Below are 19,960 nucleotides of genomic sequence, written 5' to 3' on the forward strand. Positions count from 1 at the left end.
CTTCCCCTGGGGAACGGGGCGAGACAACAGAGGCCAAAAAAATACCTGAAACGGCAGAACAAGTATGGTCTGTGGTGCCTGCGAGCAAGTTAGCACCCACAACTCTTTACAACTTGACGCGGCTGTATGGAGAACGGGAGGGGGAAGGAAGGGGGGGCCCCGTGGAGGCGCTGGCGCGGCGCAGCCCCAGCAGGCCACGACAGTGACGGCGAGCACATCCACCCTCCCTGCACGCGAAGACATTCTTCAGTGAGAGACATCCGCAGTGCCCTTGGACCCGGGGGAGGCAGCTGCTGCGGCACAGCAACCCCTGCGCAGACCGGCTCCCCCGCTCCCCTCGCTCCTGCCCGCAGGAACTCCCGCTGCCCCCCGCCCCACGCTTGTCCCTTCTCCTCCCTCTTCTCACTCCGCCTCCTCATCCCCTGCCTCCCTCCACGCATGTATGGACACTTGTACCTCGTCTGCGAACACCTCTGTTGATCTCATTCCAGATAAAAGAACGGTGATTTGGTGATGGGAGCTGGATTTATGGGCTGTCCACAGCCCAAAGGCTCGTTCTCTTCCTGACACCTAAATATAGCTGCTGCCGAGCGTGTGTTTAATGGAGCCGTCACGGAGGCACCGGGGACTGAGGCTGATGGATGGAGAGGCGCGAATCACTTGGAGATAGGTGTGGAGGGGGAGGCTCTATATTTAGAGGGAGCAAGAGGACACCAGGGCAGCCCGGTGGGACGGGCTGTGCCCGTGGGGTAGCAGGGGCTCATCCTGACACACGCAGAAGCACAGGCAACCCCAAAGGACAGGCACAGGCAGGGAAACAGGAACAGGGAATACAGACCGCTGGAAAACTATAGCCTGGAAACCAGGAGGAGCATGTGGAGGGGTGCAGGCTGTACGCAAGCTACTCTACACACCGCCTGAAAAGTGCTTTTGTAAAGCTTTTAAAAGGCAGTTCTTCCTATGCAATTCTGCCTAATACATTAGATAAAAATACAGGAATATTAACATCCCATGGCTGGCCAAGAGCAGTCTGGACGTGCCAAAGACAAGGTTCTGGGAGAGAAGCAGCTCTCCTACAAACTGACCAGACAGAGCCCTCCTGGGTCCGAGCAGGCTGACACGAAGCTCGGGTGCCATTCCCATGCATCCTCTAGCACCTGGATTGCCCCATTGCTCTTCTCTCAGGCACCAACATTGGGTTGCAAATAAAAAGAGTACTTTAGAATGTAAAAATATACCTTTTTGTTTCTACAGAATGTTGGAATTATATTTCTAAATACTATTTAGAATTTAATCTTATTAAATGCAAGACTTATGCACCTCTAATTTTTGGCAGCCACCTCCCTTCTATCATCTGTTTTTGACAAACCAGTCCTGCATCACAACAAGCACCTTAACCGCAGGCCTTCTCAGAGGTGAACAGGCAGAAGTACCCCACGCCAGCCAAAAAAAGGACTGGACCTGGCAGCCAGCACGCCCCAACAAGCACCGTCCCCGATGACACTGGCTGCACGCCCTTCGGGGCAGCGCAGCGGATGCCTGCACCGCAGCACTGGGTGAAGGATGACAAGTCATTTTTTGGAAACTGAACTCTTTAATCAATTGATGCAGCAGCAGGGACGTTATGGTTATCATCCAAGAGCTACATCAAACCACCAGAGAGGTCAAGGTCACAGCAAACCATAGAGTCATCAGGCAGATAAGGAAGCGAGGGCGGGAGATACCAGTTAAGACTCTGCTAGTCAATAAAGAGGGCTTAAAATAGATTCTATCTTCCAAGTTGAAATGCCAACTAAAAGCAGTAACATTCGAATCAGAGGAGATGTGGTCTCGGGAAGGCTGGGGTCCATATTTGTGCCTTCTCGAGTACACGGGCACTTCTTGTGCCAACACACCCACGGAGGAGGCTCGCAGACACCCTGTCGCAGTACGGAGTACTGATTCATTGCTGTTTGAACTGTCTCATCACCCTGGAAGAGACACCACATTCAGCAGATGCTCTCAGCGAAGAGGAGTGGTGGGTGGGCTCATCCTCTTGCAGCGGCTGGACCACGAGCCTGGCTGCCGCTGCTCCGGTGCCAAGGGAGAGCTGTGCTGCTCTGCGGGCACAGCCAGCGCCGCGTCGGCAGGCACAGGAACCCTCCCGAGCCGGGGGGGGTTTGGTGGGAGAGCTGCGCTGCCACAGCACGTCCGAGAAGCAGCATCTCGGCCCTGGAGCAAGCGAAGCGGTGCAGCCCCCCCTCCCCGGGCAGCCGGAGCGCCGGGGCCCATTGTGGATTTCACCCACGCGTCCCACACCGTGCTCTCGAGCACCTGACTCAGAGTAGGCTGATGAGCAGATGCCACCACAATTAAAGCCTCTTCCAGGCTCTGTGCCAGGCAGCCAATCTGGCTGGGGCAGCCTCAGAGTGCCGGTGGTGAAGAGAAAGGGAATTATTTCAGAAGAAAAAATGCTGAGCGATGCCGGGAGGGGCGTGGGGGGAAGGACACGCAGTGCCCGAGACCAGAGAGGAGCCTGATGCTCCTCCACACAGAGGAGCCCGAGCAGGTAGACGCTGGAGTGCGTCGCCCCTGTCACCCGCTGCGGAGACCACCCAGTGCTCCCGGGGCAGCAGCGGGTCCCGTCCAGGCAGGGGCTCCGCCTGCCACAGCCATGAGCCTTATTGCAAGAGCAAGAAAGCACAGAAACCCTTGAAGTATGACTCTTCCCCTTCCCACAGGGCTGCCACGAGAATCAACTAATTCACGTCCCTGCGGCACCTGGATCTGCTGACTGAAAACAGAGAAAAGCCCAAGAATGTATTTGCTTAGTGATTTGTGGTATTACTGTATTTTATGCAGAACGGTTAACTAATTTATGCTTTCCCCGTGACTGATCCCATGAACTTCACACACAACTTTTCTCTGAGAGTGAATACTTTTAGAAGCCTTGCTGTATCATACAACAATTTACATACAAGATGTGATACATTTGGTGAAGCCTTGGCCTGCGTTACATGAATGCACAGAAGAGATAATTGTATTAGTCCCTCTTGCCCTTAATTTATGAGTTACGCCTGCAATACAATTATGCTTGTTAGAGTTTTCAGCTTATCTGTAACTGAAAAAATGCAAATAAAATGAAAATCTACTCTCAAATAACTATGAGTCAGAGAGCAGCATCTGTGCATTACCTCTCACGGGGACTTAACGGCCAGGCTGTCACAGCCCGAGAGGAGCGGGGAGATCAGTCAAAGCCACAACGCCGAACCAACAGACGCAGCAGAGCAGGGCCCAAGGAGGTTATCTTCAGCAGAAGGTCTCTACAGTTATTCCAGGTGGATTTATCCACATTTCTGCAGCAAAGGTGTTTCCAGAAGTGCCATCCAGGCAGCTGTAGTCGCTTCTGACTGAGGCCGAAGCCCTTGGGGGGGGACACTGTCCGACCTCGCCTTCCCCCGGGGCCGCAGCCCTCGCCCGCAGCCCCCTCGGAGGCCACGGCGTGTCGGGGGAAGCACCAGCAGCGGCTCCCCGAGCAAACCGCTCACCCTGCAGACGCTGTCCCCACAAACTCACCAGCAGGACACGGCCCTCGGCAGAGGCTCGCCGCTGCTCCGCCGCGCCGGGAGGAGGGGGACCACAACATCAGCCCAGTATCATTTTTTTTTTCCTTCTGGTGTGTTGTTTTGTCTGCTGTTTTGCTAGAAGAGGTATAAAACAGGTCTACGAGGATGAAGAACTCCCCCAAGCTGCTGGCTGCTCCAGGGAAGATCATTTGTGCCAACGGTTTCCGCAGCCAACTCGCAGGGTAAAGCCCTGCCCCAGCACCCCCGTGCTAGGGCAGACGGGGACCGGAGCCACGCCATCGCCTCGCTGGCCAGGCCACGGCAGGACTGCCCCCAGCCACCACCCAGCACGGGTCGGTTTGGGTCCCTGACCCCCGGCCGCGCACAGCAAACGGGGGGACTCGGAAGCGCCAGGATCGGACTCGGGCGCGAAGACCCACGCGAAGACCCTCGGGACTGGCAGCCCGGGTGGCTTTGCCGCATCTCCACCCGCCACCTCCCCCCAGACCGATCTCCCCGCGGGGACCGGAGCCACCCCCCCCGCTACAGGGACCACGGCTCTGCTGACGCCGCAGGGGTCTGAACCCCTCCGCACGGGCCGGGACAGGCGCTTTCCCCCTGAACCCCCGCGCGCGTGACTGCTCCACCGTTACAGGGAGGCCGCTGCTGCCAGCAACGCAAACGGGGCAAAGCTGCTCCCAGGCAGCAGCGGGCAGGCCCGGCACGCCCTCCCTGTGCTCCTTCTCCGTGGTTTGCAACACCGGTGAAACACCAACCAATTTTCAGGGGAGAGCTTCCCACTGAGGGCTATCCTCCCGCCGACGCACAGCCTGAAACCAGGGCAACCACACCGCAGCACAGCCACCGCGCCCGTAGGACTGTGCAGAGGAGCATTTTGTTTACGTGTTCACGGGTTTTTCCCCCCTTCCCAGATCTCTAGGGTTCTGCAAACAGCACCACAGTGCTTGACGCTGCTCCCCCCTTTTAGCAATTCGGCCTTCAACTCTGCAATAAGAGGGTGACGTGACACAAGGTCGCACAAGCCCTGAAGTTCTGCATATGACAGCACTGAGACAGAGGGGCTTCCTTCTGGTGCCTGAACCAGCTAGAATAAAAGCATTCTCACCGAGACCAGTGAAACCTGCGCCAGGTGAAGCAGAGGAGAGACCTGTCCATCCATTACAGCACTGCGGAGCTGCCTGCCCTGACAGCAAGAAGGTCCCGCTGGCTGCTGGGCTCTGCCTAGTGCCACGGAGGAGGCAGCTTCAGGAGGACACAACAGCCATCTCCCTGGACACAAAGGGGTTTATTGAGAAGACGGAGCAAAGTTCTTCACCGAGGCGTAAGGCAGGAGCTACTCCCCCAGAGGATGCAACATCTCCCTTTTACATCACTGGATCTACACCGAAACTGACTGTGCCAAACGCACAACCATGTCCACACCTGCCAACTGCAGCACTCTTACGGGACAAAAGCACTTCAGTCGTATTTATGCTTCTCATCATAGAATCACCGAGCGGTTTGGATTGGAAAAGACCTTAAAGATCACCCATTTCCAATCCCCCTGCCCCGGGCAGGGCCCCCTGCCCCCAGCCCAGGGTGCTCCCAGCCCCGTCCAACCTGGCCTTGAACCCTCCCAGGGAGGGGGCAGCCACAGCTGCTCTGGGCACCCTGGGCCAGCGCCTCACCCCCCGCACAGGGAAGGATTTCTGCCTTATATCCAATCTAAATCTGCCCTCTGGCAGTTTAAAACCGTCCCCCCTCATCCTACCCTCACCCCCTGATCCAGAGTCCCCCCCACCTCTCCTGCCCCCCCTTTAAGCCCTGGGAGGCCACTCTCAGGGTCCCCCCGGAGCCTTCTCTTCTCCAGGCTGAACCCCCCCAACTCTCTCAGCCCGGCCCCCCAGGGGAGCTGCTCCAGCCCCCCCAGCATCTCCGTGGCCTCCTCTGGCCCCGCTCGAGCAGCTCCGGGTCCTTCTGCTGTTGGGGGCCCCCGAGCTGGCCCCAGCACTGCAGGGGGGTCTCCCCAGAGCGGAGCAGAGGGGGAGAATCCCCTCCCTGGCCCTGCTGCCCCCCCTGCTCTGGCTGCAGCCCAGGGCACGGGTGGGTTCTGGGCTGCCAGCACACGGGGCTGCCTCACGGGCAGTTTTCCCCCCACCAGCCCCCCCAGCCCCTCTCCTTGGGGCTGCTCTCCAGCCACCCCTCGAGGGCCCAGCCTGGGTCTGTGCTGGGGATCGCCCCGACCCCCGGGCAGGACCTTGCCCTTGGCCTTGTTGAACCCCACGAGGTTTGCCCGGGCCCCCCTCTCCAGCCTGCCCAGGTCCCTCGGGATGCCCCCCCTGCCCTCAGCGTGTCCCCCACCACGCAGCTCGGGGTCACGGGTGAACTTGCTGAGGGGGCATCGATCCCACTGCCCGTGACCCCAACGAAGATGTGAAACAGCACCGGGCCCAGCCCCGACCCCCGAGGAACGGCGCCCGTCACCGCTCTGCACTTGGCCATCGAGCTGCTGACCGCGGCTCTCTGAGTGCGACCATCCTTACCCTCTGCAGACAGAACAACGTCCCCATGTCTTCCAGGGAAAGATGCCTGCAGAAACCTTCCATGCAGACGATCCAGGCCACTGAGGCACGTCCGGCGCTGACTCATGCCAACAGGCTGAATCCGCTGACTTCCTGGACATGGGCAGAACTGCACCCCTCCTATGAGTGCACCATTGCATCGGTCCTCAACACAAAGATGACACCACAGAGAGGAACAGTCACACTAGAAGTTAGATGTCTCTATTAGAATAAGGGCTTCAGAGTCAAAAGATCACAGTGATGATGTGACCATGGCCAGGCCTGTGGACACTTTAGTGCTCACAACCCTCAAGGCAACCTGCACTAAATTTCTGGCTATGAGCTGGATCTTAACCAAAGCCTGTAATGTCCTTTCTGGAGTTCACAGAACACGTGGATGCAGACACAGCTAAAGTTATCGGAGGGTGGCATACCTTATAAATAAAGTGTGTCTGGTCATGTGGCAAAACAAAAAAGTAGAAACGTCTCTGGAGCATCCTCTTTTGCCCACAGCATCTAATTTTCTTGGGTCCTGGCCTAAAGGCTTAGCTTAACTAGACCTTCAATTAGTAGTAAGGACGAACAGACTCAAAGTAAGGTACATAACGGAAATTCAGGTTCTTTCTTGGATTCTGGTACTAGGTCTATTTTTAGAGGTGCAGGCTTTAGCAGGGGTAGGGAAGTGCCAGATGGCTGTAGCAGGGTCTGTTATGACCTCACTGATGGACAGGGGCACTTTAACAGAAGCTATACGGTGACAGACATCCAAGAGCACATATGTTCGCACTGCTCAGAGTGTGCAAAGATGCAAGAAATCTGTCATCCTGCTGAAGAGGAAATATCATTTCAATATTCGGTAGTCGCCACAGAGAGTGGAGAGCAGTCTTCCAACGAGGGAATCGCGCCTCTGTGACAAGCAGCTCTTTGAAGAGTGCTGTCCCAACATCCAGCCAAGAGAGGGGAGCACAAAGAGTAAAGAGGTGAAGCTGGCAAGTGAGACTTCTCCCCCTGCAAAAGCTCACTGCCAAGCTAGGAAACCCACTGACAGCACGACCAACCTCGAACACGGTGCCAGCTATGGAGAATGGAGATTCTGGAGATAGGGGCACCCACTGGGCCACCAAGGATGGTGACACTGAAAGCAGTGGAGGAATGACCACCACAGCAAGTCCGGGGAGGATCATTGTGTTTCTGTCTGCTGATCCTCAAACCCAACACTTGCAGCAGGAGGAGAACTGGGATCGGCACCGAAGATTGGGGTGCTCTCATTCCCACAGTGACTACAAATTCTTCCCAGACGGGAAGGGTCTGGAGGAATTCCTTTCAGGAGGATGGTTTTTGGAGGCTTTGCATGCTGGCAAACAACAGTGGTCAGTGCAGATGCTCCAAAGAAAGAATATGCTAGAAAAGGCTTAATTTTTTCCCTTCAGCTGCAGGAGTGTCACAATCTATTACTCTACTAAACCTAAGGAACACAACCTCCATGGATTTGCCTAACCTCCTTTTGGAGCCTTTAATCTGCACCAACTGTGGCAATGAGATCCACAACTGCACACTATATGGAAATAGTTCATTTTGTGGCATTAATCTTGCTGCCTAATTTCACTGACTGTCCATTAATTCTCATGTTTAGACAAACAATAAATCATTCAACTTCTCCACACTTTCTCAGACTCCCACTGTAGTGTCCTGCCAATCTCTCTACACTTGCCTCTTTTTTTTTAATTCAGTCTCTCTTCATCTGGAAAGTCTTGTGGCCTGCTTATTTCAGGAGCTTGTCTGCTTATTTCTGTCCTTTGCTTTTTATCTTTCAACCAGGTTTTTTTTTTTTTTTTTTTTTTTTAAAGCAGGCTTTGAGAAAGCCTACTTAACAGCTTTTTGAAAGCTGTGGTACACTAAATCAATCCTTGTCCCAGTGCTTGTTGACTACTTCAAAGACTTGTAGGACATCTAGTGGACTTCCCCCTACAAAGGTTTTAAAATGAGGAAGAGTCAATAAAATATTGCTTTATTCTGGTTTTCACTAATTTGCAAGATGCACGAAAAACCCCCCCCAAAACAATAAAGTTACTGGCCTTTATATCCTGGCAGTGATGCCTGTCTATTACAATAATGAAAAATAGTGAAGTTAAGGCTAAACTCTTTAAGCAAGACTTCATTTTTTTTCCCCTCATACATAGAAAAGATGATGCATACTGACCGTGTCGTTTTTAGTCTAGTGGTAACTACAGGAGATGCTGAACAACAACTATGAGAGATGAGTACCTTAAAATTAGAAGTTCTAGGTAAGAGTTCTTAGCCAGGACCTTTTAAGGATCTCACCGATGATCCCTCTGAAATAACATTTTCACTCAGCCCTGGAACAGCAAGTGGCTGAAGAAAGCTGAGCCAGTCGCAAGTGTTTCAAGGATGAGTGGGGACGACTCTTGTAGTTACGGCACGAAAGACTTGACGCCAATCTTGAGGCAGATGTCAAACCCAATAAGAACTTGATTATTTAATAATTTGTTTCGGTTGTTAACTTTGCTATTACTCCAGTGGGTCACCTAGACCATGCGTTACCTCCGGAGCAGGTATCACAAACCAATCGCAGCGTTACAGAGCAGCCCCAAGGGGAAGGTCACAGCGAGACACCCGGCCCCAGCAGAACCCCCCGCGCCGAACGGCCAGGCAAGCACTACTGAACGCTCCAGGCACGGACCCTCTAATTCGAGCTTGAGCTGCTCGAACCAAAAGGCTTCCTGGAGCGAACTTCAAGGGCTTTTCCACACAGACTGGGATTCGGGCTGTCCAGCCAGCTCTGAGGACAGACACCTAATTAATAGGCCTCTACCATTTACAAGCACTTGTTGCAAGTTCCAGAAGATAAGAAATGAAAAAGTTAACTGAGAAAAGCAGGGCACTAGATATGGAAAGTATTTGCATCCATTTCTTTTCAGACTGCTGAGCTACCAAAACAATGGGAAGTGCATAGTACAAAAGAGCACCAGAAGGTATTAGCAGCTAATGATACAGTTGTTGAAAAAGAGACAGAAATTCTAACACGCCATCTGAGCTAGTATCAAACACAGTGCCAGAAATGAATAAAACATAAATCAGCCTGAAACAAAAATGATCAGAAGACACTAACTAACTACAGCAACTTACATACTACCAACAGACCAGCAGAAAACTTGCAGCATGGGAAATAACCAGCCTGCAGTCAGGCATTCAGATGGCAATAAAAAGGACTGACTTCTGTCAAGAATTCTGGAATAAGGTACAGATAAGCCAGAGCCCACCATGTGCAGACTTGTGCTTTGCTGAAACAAGAGATGCAGAAGTGAGAATTAATCCATCTAGAGCCTACAGCCAGCATCTCCTCTCCTCCCAGGCTACCAGAAACAGCAGTGCAAATCTTTGTTCCAGGGAGCCTCCTGTTCTTTATGCTCTGTAACATCAATAAAACTATTCTGCTGAGTCCAAATTCCTTCTGCAGGAGGCCAAATAACCATGATGGGCTATTTTTTTAAATTAAGTAATGCTACAGACTACTACTTTTTTTTTTTTTTTTTTCAGACCTAAACAAACCAGTTCAGGAGAAACCACTTTAAGCAACTGCTTTTTTTTTTGTATTTCAAATTCCCTTGCACTCTGAACAGTTCAAATGTCAGCCTAAGTGTACTTTAAGACAATTACATCCGTACTCCTTGGAGACATAGTGCAAGTGAGATAAACGGGCTAAGAGCACCCAGGCACTGATAAGAGGTTCACATGTAACTGGCATAAGAAATCTCAGTACTTTGTACTGTTCCTTGATACACCCTGCTTGGCCTCAGTACTCTTATATCCATCGTTTTAAGGAACATGGATGTTCAGTTCGTGCCCAGGAGATTTGTAGTACCTAAACTTGACCACTAAACTACTCATGATACATCTACGGTTTTGATGCTAAGTGGTCGAAACAGTATGAAGTGTTCTGTTATCAGAAATGTTAAAGGAAGGTGAGTCTGGAAATAATCTAGTGTCAAAATCTTTAAGTTCCGACTTTGAGAAGAGGAAAAATCAGAAAATGTAATAGATATTAGCTTTAAAACCTAAGCAGAACCTTGGAATATTCATAACGCTGACCTTTATTCTTGACTGCAAGAGGAAGCTGCCAGCAGAGCAGCAGATTAATTAAGACAGGAGGAAAGTTCAGAGAAACAAAGGAGATCAAGGTTAAAGGCAGGACAGCCAGAGAGAAAGCCTAACGTAAGCAGCAATGTAATGGGAACAGGATCAGGCTTGGAAGGAAGTCAGAAAAGTGGAAGAAATCAAGAGGATTTTAAAAATGCCAGTATAGAAGTAGCCAGAGGACTCGTTCACGACAAGTGATTCACGTTGGAGAGAAAAGCGGCTCTGCTTGGAAGGCTGGATGGTGCGCCAGGCCCGGGGGAGATGAGAGGTTATCTCAGCTCTTGGAAGATGGATTTAATTTGCATGCTTCTCCAGTGGCAGCTGGCTGGCTGTGTCAATCAGTGCTCCATAATCTTCCGCCCTATTGTTATCGGGTCTTCAGCCGTTTCTGCACATACTCCCGTGTGTTCATGTGCTGCATGCGTAACTCCAGCCGGGACAGCCGTCAGCTGCAGAAAGCTCAACACGCACTTTCTAGCTGCAGATGAGGAAGTTCTGATTTCCTGTTCCGTCAGGAAATTGTCACCTTACTAGTCGCCAAATGGGAAGAGTCATCTCTCTCCAGCCAAGAGACCGTGGTAAAAGCAGACACATTTCTCTGACCATTAACAAGGAAGCTATTTTAGGCTGCAGATCTGCTCTTACCACCACTCTTCATGTGAAAATAAACGGCCGTACAGTAGTACAGGAGGCTGTGTCAAAGGCTTTGATAAAAGCCAAGGTGTACAACAACCAGTGGCCTCTCCTTGTGTACAGAGCCAGCCATCCCAATGCAGAAGACCATCACGCATGCCAGGCACAATTTGTCCATGGTAAATCCATGCTGATCATTTCATTTCCAGGGTTCCCTGGCTCCTCCTGTCCCAAGCTTGAAGCTTTCTTCTGGTTGCCTGTCCACCTGGGCGAAGTCCAAGCCCTGAGTGCATGCCAGCTGGGCCACACACGACGCCTTGGTGGCCAGCAGGCCAAGGGCTCCAGTTTTGTTCATGCTGAAGCCTTTCCTCAGGACCATTAAGTGCACAGGCAAAAGGAATAGACGGAACTCGAAGTCATAAGGTGAAACGCAGAAAGGCACAGCAGGGCAGCTTGCAGCACTTGTGCTGCTCCCGGTGTGCGAACTGTCATTTGGCATCCTCCGAGAAAGCCGCCTCTGAGCTTGTCACCAAGCACGGGCGCTCGTCACGCAGCACCGAGGTGCAGATCTGCTCCAGTGCAGCTGCAGTGGAGCGTTTGCGTGTCCTTCTCACTGATCGTTCTGTAACACCACATCGAAGAGCTGGAAAAGTAAAAGAGGGACCTTCCTTCCCGCAGGGGCTCTCGGGACGGGGCTCCAGGTCCTGGGGCTCGGCTTGTGCTGCTTTGACTCCCAACCTGCCGCTCCAAGGCAGAGGCCTCCTCAGGAGCTCCTTCCCCCCGCGCACAGACCCTCAAACAGCCGCTCAGAAAAGCCACAGTGTTCCGACTCGGTCCTTGCTGCTCAGTCAGGGATCTTCCACTTTTCCAGTCTTGGGAAGTTTAGCTGACTGAATTTTTTTGTTTCCTGTTGTCTGTACTTCCTCTTCTAGTGTAGCCTTGCTTCAAAAAGCAACGTATTTGTCAAAGCAAATGAGTGCTACGTTACAACAAGGTGTGCGGGTGCTACATGCGAACCCCTGCAACCAACGAGACCCAACCCATACAAATGGCCACAGGGCACACCAACAGCATCTCAGCTGCAGGACTACAACTCCATGCCATCGCTCTACACACCATCCAGTCTCCCTGGGGATGAGACTATAACCCCGTTAGTTCAGCACCACCCCAGCCTCATTTTAGGATAGAGTTCTCCAGAGGAGGATCACCATCAGTTGAGGCAGACTCCGTAACATACCAAGAAAACAAAAGAGAAGGTGGAATACATAACTCATGCCTTCACATGCAGGGCACACAGAGATGGAGTTATGAAATAGGTACCGTAACAAAACAAGCTGACCTCCCCAAAGGCTGGTGCAGACCTCCAGCAGGGAGACGATCGATCCACTGCAGGAAATTAGAGCGCTGTATTTCATTAAGGTACCAAATCCTCCACAGTCCTCCTCCTCCTCTGCAACCTACGCATTTGCATCACCTGAGGTTGGCATCAGAGATGAGTGAAGAACAACAGTGCCCTCTACCAAAAGAAACAGCCAACGACTTCTGCAACCTCCAGCCCCGAGCCCGAGCGGCCAGGACAGAAGCCAGGACAGAAGCCATGCTCTCCAAAGGGCTCGGGATGACACGGTCCAGGTTCAGACACTGGTGCCCAGCATGCACACCAACACTTCATCTTCCTCAGCGGTGATGTGCTCTGGTGCCTCTGATGTAGCAGGCTGGAAAATACTTCTGACTCTTACACAACATGGGAAGATGTGTTCTGGATGATTCACAAACAGCGACACTAGTCCTGTTTTGTAAATCCTGTTGTTATACCATCTGCTCTCCCAATATCTACACTGGCCAGTCGGAGAGGCGGTGAGGGGACAGGCCCCGCCAGCAAGGTGCTCTCACTATTAGACTTGTAAATAATTTGAAATACTCAGCAGTTGTTATTCCAATTTCAAAACATTTCTTACAGAAGAAACTCATTTCTTGATCAAAAGGTGGTTCAAGCCCCTAACTCCTTCTTCAGAAAGCCTTTTGACGATGTGAAGAGGTGATAACACTTCCACCACCTCCACTGCTACCCGCCAGCACCAAGGAAGTAACTAAATACATCCCTGTCATATGAGGGGGCTGTATTCCACTCTTAAAATTACTTTTTTTTTTTTTCCCCTCAGAAAAAGAAGAAATGTCAAAGACTAAGTTACTAGAAACACAGTTAATAGGGTTTCATGTATTAGGAATTTAAACACTATGAAGATGGAAAACAACTGGAAATCTTGCCAGAAATAGATGGACGGACAAGGAGTGGTAAGGAGAGGTCTCTGCCATGCAAAACAGACGGTTCCCTGAACATCACTGACTCCCACACCCTTCCACAGGAACGAAAGCGAGATAAAAAGGAGAAGATCCAACAAAGAAGATATTCCCGCCGCGGCTCTCGCACACCCGGGATCGGCCCGAGCTCTCGGCAGGTCCCAGCCTCCCTCCCTCAACGCGCTCTCCACAGCCGCGACCGCAGCCAGCGCTGCCCCCTTCCCGGCCTGTGCCCCTGCGCCAGCCAGCCCCGCCGAGCGGCCCAGCCTCTGAGACCCCCCCGAGCACCCCCCCCGAGCACCCCCGATCCTTAATCGGCTAGTGACCCACCCCCAGCTCTGCAGCCCTCCGGCCCGCGGCACCACCAGAGCGCCCGGGGCTCGGGCGGACACAGCCGGACGTCCCCCCACGGTGGGGACGCAGCCACGGGACCACCCAGGCCCCGCAGGTCTGCCAGGGCCCTCCCGCCCACCACTTCAGAAGCGGCCTAATTAAGTCTGCAGCGAGCTTCCCTGCGCCTCCCTCCAGAAAGGCAGATTGGTACGTGGAAGCAGATAAACAGCACAGAATGTTTCCTAGAGGAGACGGTACAGCATCTCTCCAAACAAACACAACTGGAGAGAAGCAAATAGTAGCAAGGTGATAACCAACAGTCTTGGATTTCTACCAAGGCCAGGTTCCAGGCTTGCAGTGCACGGGGGAGCTTATGCTCCCTCCTCACACCTTCTCTCCGTCTGCGGACGAGTTACTGTGACAACAGGCTGCTTGCACATATGCACCGAAGCGTTTGGCACATTCTGCTTCACACACCCAAACTCGCCCTTCAATGCCTGGGTGTCGCTTCCCAAGAGATCCGCGAGCTCTGTACAGCGGGTGAGGCCTGTTCCACCACTGAAATCAGGTGGGAGAGACAGCCAGGATCCGCTGCAAAAGGTGATTTTGAAAAATGCAAGGGAGTGAGGTTGGGGGAGCGAGACGTGATAGCTCTGGGTGAAATGAGCCCAAACTGGATGCTGACATTACCACCCGACTGCCGCGTTTCAAGGTATAATAAGGAAACGCACATTTTACAGTGCCTGCAACTTATCCGAAACTGTTATTTTGTCTTAACTACAGTTACCAAACGTTCCTCTGGGATTTTAACCAAAGCTGCAGGTCCTTCTCCTAACATTTCTGGGGACCACAGGCTCAGGACTACTCTGTAATTAATGCAAAGCAAGAATGAGTTGTGTTCAAAGCGGAGGCGAGCCATTCCAGTGCCAACTTCAGCAGAAAGCTGTCCAACAATCGACAAACTAGGTCTTGAAAAATTAATACTCCTATTTAATTTCATATACTGCAAAGACTCCCTAACAGTATTAGTGAGATTTGTGTGTGCAAGCTTAGCACATAGAGAGTCCAAGCCCTACAAGCTGACACTCAATGCTCGTCCGAGAAGGGATCCCACCATCGAGGCTTCGGTTCCTCACTGAGCACACAGAGGCTGCCCACATTTTTAATTTCTCTTAGTAGAGCAGCACAGCTCCCAACAGCAAGCGTGTACATGTGAAGAGAACAAGACTGATGAGAATCCAGTTTCCTGCGGACAGTGATCGGGATGACAATCAGTTCCAGGTGAGATGCTAACAGCTCCTGGTGCCGCAGCGCAAACACCTCCTACGTACTGGAAATGCCTTGTACGAGACATCCCAGGCTCACGCCTGCCTCGGTCGCAGGCACATGATGCTACAGCCACCTCCTGCACCATTTACATGCTGCCTCTTGTTGTTTCAGGAAGTAAAATGTGTAACTACTGAGAAAATTTTCTGTTAAGTGAAGATCCTGCATTTTATCCTACTGAATTTAATCTTACTTCTGTTATGCAAACTCATACAGTTCTGAATGTAAAATGTTCTCATAAGATCTCAACATTAACAGCACTTTTCAGTTTTCTTTTAGCCGCAGATACCAGTGAAAGCATTTTACAGGCAATATTCTTAATCAGCTAGTGACAGATGACAAATTTCCAGTGCTCCCCCACATTTCCTCCAACTTTACTAATAATTTCCCACATGACACTGTCCTAAAATCCAAGCAAGCTGCAACAATGGCATTTCCTTAGTCAACACAGTTAATCCATATCCTTTAGCACAAAAATGTTCCCGGATAAAGACTGTTCTGTTCTACCCTTTTCCCCATCTTCCCTCATGTGTCTCTCCCTTCAAAATGTGTTTTAAACATGTTTGCACCAGTGGACTCCAGAGCACCTTAACTGGGGCTTCCCAGAGCGCCCCTACACACCAGCTTGACCATCGCCTCATTGAAATCTTCGCTGATGTGCCAGTAAATTTTCCTGTTTTTTCAGAATGCTGGTGTCATCTGTGTGCTGGGGTGGGCGGGGGGCCAGGAGCCGCTGTGGCTGGCAGGCCAGGGGCCTTGCTGGCCACGACTCAAGCAAGGCCAGCAGGACAGAGCCAGAGATGGTGGCCAGGTCCAACCAGGAGCCCAGCCCGTAAGGCAGGAGCACGGCGATGAGGTCTCCAGACATACCAGGAAGCCAATCTGCGAGTCGGGGTTGGGGCCAGGTCCACAGTGCCGAGGCAGCTCGGAGGTCAAGCCGGGAAGTCAGCCCATGAGTCGGGGTCTGGATCACAAGGGTCCATGGGCAGCCTCAGGCATGACTGCGTCTGAACTGGAGACCAGGACTTCTCCAACATAGTTCGGGCAGGGACTGAAATCCACAACCTAAACAGAACTCCTGGGCCTGTGGTGTGGGAGGAGACTCCAGGTGAAGCTGGTCAGGGACATTAAGCTATATTAGTGCCCACGGGGCTCCAATATTGTTTTCCCCAGCTGGCAGTATTGGTCCTGCCACAGCCTATTCATCCGGCATCATGCCCATTTTGACAGAGAACTGTCCTGGTAGACTTGGACCTTTATCTAATTAGCTTTGATCTTCTCTCATTCTCGTTGCTTAACAGCTCTACATCCTCTGTCCTTACTCTTTTATTTGTACAGCTGAATAATCTACTATTACTACTCTTAACATTCTGAAGGTCTAGATCTACTGAGTTTTTGGCAAGCTGCATCATACATTTATAATTTCAGATCCCCCTGACACAGATTTTTTTTTGCAGATGAATCCTAGTCTTTGTTCTTTGAGAAAGTTGCTTATTCCTAGAGCCTTAGGGACAATCCTATTTGGATTCCCTACCTGCAAGACTTCTCTTTTGCCAGGAATACATGCTAGGGCACGTTTTTGTAGCTTTGCCTTAAAATATTCACTCAAAATTCCATCTCTATTTTAACTCACTGAAGACAAGTCGATTCCATTTACTTCACTACATTCTTCTTCTTTATCAAACATAAAAATCTAGACTCTATCCTTATTACCAGGATACCTTACACCATCATTTTCCAAAGCAATGTAAAGGTGTATGTTTTTGTCCTCTGTTTCTGCACAGTCCATGCATCACCCACACTTCCTAGCCTCAGCTCTACCGTTACCTCTGCCTTTCCTTACAGCACAGACACGTGGCTCTGGCCTGTTCTTGCCCACAACAGCTGCTGGACTGACCAAATCACTTGGCTCAGCTTCCTCCCCTCTGCACTCGTGAGCTGGCGTTCGTTCGTATTGCAAATACCTCAGCCTTATCTCACTGGCCACCATCAATTCCATCGGCAGAGGAGACAGCCTCTTCTCAGAGCAGTCTGCTGGCTTTGCTGTTGCTTTCACCTGTCCACCCACCCCCTCTCATGTTCCTTTAGGCAAAGATGTGTCAATGTCTATCTGATTTTCCTCCTCTTGTACTAAAACTAGCAATGCAGGTAGCAGCCTCTCCAAATCAGCCCCCCTCCTTTCTCGGTTTAGAGCCACTGATTTCGGCGCGACCAGATGTTTGGGTAGAGTCCCATCACCGAGTGCTCCTCTGGATGCTTGCAGCAGCTGAACAGCAGGGACTCACCAGCACTGGGAACGGCCACTTGCGTGTGCCTGGGGCAGCACCACCCCAGGGAATGGGCTTCAGCTCTAGCACAAGCTATGGGGGCACGAGCCCCCTCCCTCCCCTCCTTGATGATGCACATCAGGCAGTTCACGCTCAGTGACCTGGTGCTCTCGAAACCCTGAGCTACATGGCCTTGGGGACATGGTGAGGAGAGGAGAGGACAAGGCCTGTTTCAACCCCATGGACGTCACAAAAAGATTAATGCCCTGAATCTAATAGAAATGTCACACCACTTTAAGTAGAATACAGGGTATGGTGTTAGAGGAGGTGCGGACAGGAATAAAAGTGTGTAACAAAGTGATGGGATTGAGAACTAGAACTTGAATCTTCTCTTGGGATGTCAGAATGATACAAGACGACTCATGTCTGCGGGGAGACAGGCAAAAGCAGAGATCTTTGACTCGGTAGGGCCAGAAGAAAAAAATTTAGAACATACAGAAAATTTGAGTTATTTACCAAAGGAACTGTTTAGACCCCAAAGGATTTCAGTTCTACAGGCAGGAGATACCCAAGGAGGCCCTCCCTGGGAAGTGAGCAAGGTTCTGTCTTGGGGCCTGGAACAGAGGTGGCCAACAGAACATCTTCCTTCAGAGTCAACAGGCACTGCAGCGTCTACGAACTGGGACGTGGGAGGGAAGTGCTGACCCAGAGGCACCCTTAGAGAAGAACTTGGCTCATTTAGGTAGATCAATATGCAGCTCATGGCCTTCTCCCTCAAAGTATGAAAATACATGCAGGTTAAAGGAACATCCTAATACCATCTCCAAAATGTCAACCCTGCAAGTTGCTCTCTGAATTTCAATGAAGATCACAATGAATTTCCTGAGCTGCTTTCATCCTTGTCACAGTCATCTTCAATCTGTTCCAGCAAGAGTCCAGTCAGGTATCTGCCATGCAACCCTGCTACTTTCCTCAGTCGATAAACACAGTTGGAGATGTCTGCCAGTCTGATGTGGCTTTGTTCCCCAGCAAAGTATAGTCAGGCCAAAACCTTTCCACCAGTGCACAGCCCAATCAGCTGTAAGGCTATACTTAAACTCGGTAGATAGACACTTCTCTTTCTTTGAATTTGATGAGAAGTGGCAGAGCGACATCATGTCCACACAACTAAACATTTTACTGTGCACAAACATCATGGCCTTATCCAAACTACCTTCTGCAAACAATCTGTACCTGAAAATTGTGCCCAAGCTTTGTCTGGAAAAACAAAAGTCAGTAAAAGCCAAAACCAGACTGGGGAACATGCCAACAACTGAATAGTATGGACAACTGGAGGAAAACGCTTATACCTCTGCTCCAGCTTTAGTGCCTAAGCACCATCTGTTTTTCACATTTCACTACACAACTTCAATTTAACCCAAACACGCAACATTCTCCAAGAAAGCACCCAGCAAACATGAACTCCTAGATGTAGGAAGGGCTTATAACCACATCAATTAGCCTATTGTCTTTTATTTAGCACCACAAAAGCACAGGGCAACCAGCCCCTGCACACTGAAACACACTCCAGAGTACAGCTCCGAAGCAGCAGGAGAGGGAGGAAGGTGGAACCTTCCCTGTGGAAGTCCCAACTCATCAGCCCTAATCACCCCTGAAAAAGGAGGAATATACTATTCAAATCTCCACTGTCATCAAGCATTTCCCGTCAGCACAACAGAAACACATTTGCTTCACTTCCAAGGGGCCCGGAGCCCAGCTGAGCTCACAACTCCGCGCTCAGACAGGAGTCTTCTCTGGGCAGGAGAGCGCAGAGGTGGCGGTGGCCAGCGCAGGAGGAGGAAGCACAGAGACGATGTGAAGGGAGAACACAAATGAGCACCGGGGACACAAGCTGGAGAGCTAACAGCTGAACCAAACCAGAGGCGGGGGGAAAAAAGCTTTGCTGATTAGACCCTGCAGCATGCGGGCTCGTAGTGATACTGGTGAGGTTCCACACTCCCACTGCACCCCCCGTGGCCACAGACCAGGTCCCGAAGGCACCCCACACTTATCCACAGGGACAAGAGCCCCAGAGCACCCGCGCACAGAGCCAGCGCCTCACGCGGGGAATCCAAGCAGCCTGGTAAGGAGATGCCCGAGGGTGCAAACATACGCAATCAGAACTCTCCCAGGAAGGACTGGGCTTAGAGCAAAGAAAAGACTTTACAGGTGGGTTCAGGCTTCCAGAAACGAATTAAAACTAGCTGTTGTGCAAAATAGAGAACTGTATTTCATTGATTTTTTTCCCATCTACAACTTTGTTCTCAACTTTGCAATCAAGGTTTAACTCTCACTTACCCGAATGCAGCTGTGTGAATTTTAAAGCTCATTTAATATGCACAGTGAACTTCGCTGAATCTGTCAAATCAGGGCCACTTCTCTCCTAAGTAATACATTGGAAAAAAAATTCCAGATGTTCTCTTCAGTTGCTTTACATCGGGACAACTTCAGGCTTGGTAGAAGTGTTTCCCACCCAGTCCCCAGGCTGGGAGAGGAACGCTGCCCGGGCAGCTCTCAGCAACAAGGGGTAAATTGTGGTGACACACTCCACAACAGCAGGAGACCCATTAAGTCACGGTGACCCCCAAGAACACCGTACTGTTTGACTCATGCAATCCAGAGCTCCTCCTGACACCACTGTCCTCCAGGAGCAGCAAATTCCTGTTAGGTGGTGGCTGGTGCTGGAGACGGAGGGTCAGGAGTGCCAGGGCTGAGTCACAGCCATTTTTAATATTTTCTGTTGGACTAGAATGAACACATGCAAATCAGTTTTCTTTTCAAGTCTCCTAAAATGTAA

General features: G+C 51.2%; 1 protein-coding gene across 1 annotated transcript in view; it reads right to left on the reverse strand.

The window, feature by feature from the left end:
* Window positions 1-19,960, reverse strand: part of SHANK3 (SH3 and multiple ankyrin repeat domains 3) — a 392,105-nt gene that overhangs the window by 132,810 nt on the left and 239,335 nt on the right. The gene's annotated exons all lie outside the window — the stretch shown is intronic.

Source organism: Tyto alba, unplaced genomic scaffold (genome assembly GCF_018691265.1).
Source record: "Tyto alba isolate M040663 unplaced genomic scaffold, T.alba_DEE_v4.0 Super-Scaffold_2, whole genome shotgun sequence".
NCBI lineage: Eukaryota > Metazoa > Chordata > Aves > Strigiformes > Tytonidae > Tyto > Tyto alba.